The sequence below is a fragment of the Schistocerca gregaria genome, chromosome 3 (assembly GCF_023897955.1).
Source record: "Schistocerca gregaria isolate iqSchGreg1 chromosome 3, iqSchGreg1.2, whole genome shotgun sequence".
Taxonomy (NCBI): Eukaryota; Metazoa; Arthropoda; class Insecta; order Orthoptera; family Acrididae; genus Schistocerca; species Schistocerca gregaria.
The window spans coordinates 19,984,677-19,989,132 of NC_064922.1; the positions used below are offsets into that span (position 1 = coordinate 19,984,677).

Sequence of the window (4,456 nt, forward strand, 5' to 3'; positions counted from 1 at the left end):
TGCATGGGTGATTGCCAAGTTTGGGGAGCGTTTCGTAGTACGATCAGTGCAAAGGGGACGCGGAAACTTATTGTGTCCCAGTGTTTTGCAGTTGGACGACAAGAGTTTTACGCAGTAGCAAAGAGCGAGGCACTGAGTTGGCATGAACAATGGAGAGCACAATGGGGCTCGAGATGTGCTTGTTACCTCAGGTGCTGTGTGATTGTGGACAAGGAGTGAAATGGACCAATTTGTGACCGCCCTTTCAATTTAAGACGTTCAAAACAGACGGAATTTGCATTCGTAATACCAGAGCATCGAAACTACTTGGAACTCTTGTGTATATGAACGTGTCCGCGCCTTTGTATTCTGGTACCTTCGCCGCTACAAACCAACCAACCATCGTGTCCGTGCACATCAGAGTCGCAAAGAATGGAGAATAGCCAGGCTTGTTCGTGTGTGTAGCTGTAGCTCAGTTGGCAGATCGTTCGCTTAGCGTGTGAACGGTCTCGGGTTCAAGCCCCGGCTCCTCCATGTTTTGTGGTCAGTGCATGGTAAGTATTGGTCGCGGCGAACATAAACGCACGCAAGAAGTTGCAAAACCAGCGTCACAGACTGATATGATGTATACTGTCATAAGGAGAGCAAGGTGTAAGTGTGGGGACCGGCTGTTATCGTGGTGTCATCGAGTGCAGATCTGTCTTAGGTATCACGGCTTAACGTCGTTGAAGTCTGGAGGTGGACAACACGTTCGTCTTACTCAGAGCGGTGTCTGAACTCTATTTTCGACGTTATGCGTGCCACTTTCATTGTGGCCAACTACGATTCGATACAGAATGCACGAAACCTGAAAGACACCCTCACTAATACATAGAGAGTAGTGTTTGTCTGCGGAATAATGGGAGTGCAAGGGTCTGTGACGTTGATATGACTGTATGTAGCACTACTAGTTACCGGGGGGGTGGCCGTAGCTCAGATGGTAGAGCGCTCGCTTAGCTTGCGAGAGGTACTGGGATCGATACCCAGCGCCTCCAGAATTTTTAACACACCTACATGCGCACCTTGCCATGCAAGTGGAATAATTCCCAACCGGCAGAGGTGTGTAGGCAGATACAAGCGAACGATTAGCATCCACAATTGCGCCGATTTCACGTAAATCCCACTGCACGTTCCCATTCTTTGCGTACAGTCGGCTGCTACTGGTGTTGCTGGTTGTGACTGCTGATAACAGATGCCGTAGCAATCAATTCATGGCGTGAGTTGTATGTTTTGCGATAGTCTGTCTCTGACAAGGAAGCACAGGTGATATAGGTGCGAACACAGGAAGCTTGCAGCCCCTCGCTGCCTGCAGACACAAGGCAGCCACACTAGAAGAGCGGCCTAAGCCGTAGGCGAAATGTGCTCATTCGCTTTGGCGCGACGTCGAACTATAAATAAGGCTGTCACTAGCGTGAGCGTCGTGTAAAGTCGGAAAAGTCATCTGCATGGGTGATTGCCAAGTTTGGGGAGCGTTTCGTAGTACGATCAGTGCAAAGGGGACGCGGAAACTTATTGTGTCCCAGTGTTTTGCAGTTGGACGACAAGAGTTTTACGCAGTAGCAAAGAGCGAGGCACTGAGTTGGCATGAACAATGGAGAGCACAATGGAGCTCGAGATGTGCTTGTTACCTAAGGTGCTGTGTGATTGTGGACAAGGAGTGAAATGGACCAATTTGTGACCGCCCTTTCAATTTAAGACGTTCAAAACAGACGGAATTTGCATTCGTAATACCAGAGCATCGAAACTACTTGGAACTCTTGTGTATATGAAAGTGTCCGCGCCTTTGTATTCTGGTACCTTCGCCGCTACAAACCAACCAACCGTCGTGTCCGTGCACATCAGAGTCGCAAAGAATGGAGAATAGCCAGGCTTGGTCGTGTGTGTAGCTGTAGCTCAGTTGGCAGATCGTTCGCTTAGCGTGTGAACGGTCTCGGGTTCAAGCCCCGGCTCCTCCATGTTTTGTGGTCAGTGCATGGTAAGTGTTGGTCGCGGCGAACATAAACGCACGCAAGAAGTTGCAAAACCAGCGTCACAGACTGATATGATGTATACTGTCATAAGGAGAGCAAGGTGTAAGTGTGGGGACCGGCTGTTATCGTGGTGTCATCGAGTGCAGATCTGTCTTAGGTATCACGGCTTAACGTCATTGAAGTCTGGAGGTGGACAACACGTTCGTCTTACTCAGAGCGGTGTCTGAACTCTATTTTCGAAGTTATGCGTGCCACTTTCATTGTGGCCAACTACGATTCGATACAGAATGCACGAAACCTGAAAGACACCCTCACTGATACATAGAGAGTAGTGTTTGTCTGCGGAATAATGGGAGTGCAATGGTCTGTGACGTTGATATGACTGTATGTAGCACTACTAGTTATCGGGGGGGTGGGCGTAGCTCAGATGGTAAAGCGCTCGCTTAGCGTGCGACAGGTACTGGGATCGATACCCAGCGCCTCCAGAATTTTTAACACACCTACATGCGCACCTTGCCATGCGAGTGGAATAATTCCCAACCGGCAGATACAAGCGAACGATTAGCATCCACAATTGCGCCGATTTCACGTAAATCCCACTGCACGTTCCCATTCTTTGCGTGCAGTCGGCTGCTACTGGTGTTGCTGGTTGTGACTGCTGATAACAGATGCCGTAGCAATCAATTCATGGAGTGAGTTGTATGTTTTGCGATAGTCTGTCTCTGACAAGGAAGCACAGGTGATATAGGTGCGAACACAGGAAGCTTGCAGCCCCTCGCTGCCTGCAGACACAGAGCAGCCACACTAGAAGAGCGGCCTAAGCCGTAGGCGAAATGTGCTCATTCGCTTTGGCGCGACGTCGAACTATAAATAAGGCTGTCACTAGCGTGAGCGTCGTGTAAAGTCGGAAAAGTCATCTGCATGGGTGATTGCCAAGTTTGGGGAGCGTTTCGTAGTACGATCAGTGCAAAGGGGACGCGGAAACTTATTGTGTCCCAGTGTTTTGCAGTTGGACGACAAGAGTTTTACGCAGTAGCAAAGAGCGAGGCACTGAGTTGGCATGAACAATGGAGAGCACAATGGGGCTCGAGATGTGCTTGTTACCTCAGGTGCTGTGTGATTGTGGACAAGGAGTGAAATGGACCAATTTGTGACCGCCCTTTCAATTTAAGACGTTCAAAACAGACGAAATTTGCATTCGTAATACCAGAGCATCGAAACTACTTGGAACTCTTGTGTATATGAACGTGTCCGCGCCTTTGTATTCTGGTACCTTCGCCGCTACAAACCAACCAACCATCGTGTCCGTGCACATCAGAGTCGCAAAGAGTGGAGAATAGCCAGATTTGTTCGTGTGTGTAGTTGTAGCTCAGTTGGCAGATCGTTCGGTTAGCGTGTGAACGGTCTCGGGTTCAAGCCCCGGCTCCTCCATGTTTTGTGGTCAGTGCATGGTAAGTGTTGGTCGCGGCGAACATAAACGCACGCAAGAAGTTGCAAAACCAGCGTCACAGACTGATATGATGTATACTGTCATAAGGAGAGCAAGGTGTAAGTGTGGGGACCGGCTGTTATCGTGGTGTCATCGAGTGCAGATCTGTCTTAGGTATCACGGCTTAGCGTCATTGAAGTCTAGAGGTGGACAACACGTTCGTCTTACTCAGAGCGGTGTCTGAACTCTATTTTCGACGTTATGCGTGCCACTTTCATTGTGGCCAACTACGATTCGATACAGAATGCACGAAACCTGAAAGACACCCTCACTGATACATAGAGAGCAGTGTTTGTCTGCGGAATAATGGGAGTGCAAGTGTCTGTGACGTTGATATGACTGCATGTAGCACTACTAGTTATCGGGGTGGTGGGCGTAGCTCAGATGGTAGAGCGCTCGCTTAGCGTGCGAGAGGTACTGGGATCGATACCCAGCGTCTCCAGAATTTTTAACACACCTACATGCGCACCTTGCCATGCAAGTGGAATAATTCCCAACCGGCAGAGGTGTGTAGGCAGATACAAGCGAACGATTAGCATCCACAATTGCGCCGATTTCACGTAAATCCCACTGCACGTTCCCATTCTTTGCGTGCAGTCGGCTGCTACTGGTGTTGCTGGTTGTGACTGCTGATAACAGATGCCGTAGCAATCAATTCATGGAGTGAGTTGTATGTTTTGCGATAGTCTGTCTCTGACAAGGAAGCACAGGTGATATAGGTGCGAACACAGGAAGCTTGCAGAACCTCGCTGCCTGCAGACACAGAGCAGCCACACTAGAAGAGCGGCCTAAGCCGTAGGCGAAATGTGCTCATTCGCTTTGGCGCGACGTCGAACTATAAATAAGGCTGTCACTAGCGTGAGCGTTGCGTGAGCGTCGTGTAAAGTCGGAAAAGTCATCTGCATGGGTGATTGCCAAGTTTGGTAAGCGTTTCGTAGTACGATCAGTGCAAAGGGGACGCGGAAACTTATTGTGTCCC

General features: G+C 49.4%; 1 non-coding gene across 1 annotated transcript; it reads left to right on the top strand.

The window, feature by feature from the left end:
- Positions 1 to 3,845: 3,845 nt before the first annotated feature.
- Trnaa-agc (transfer RNA alanine (anticodon AGC)) lies at positions 3,846 to 3,919 on the top strand. The gene has a single exon. It is a non-coding gene; the product is annotated as a tRNA-Ala (tRNA).
- The last annotated feature ends 537 nt before the right edge of the window (positions 3,920 to 4,456 follow it).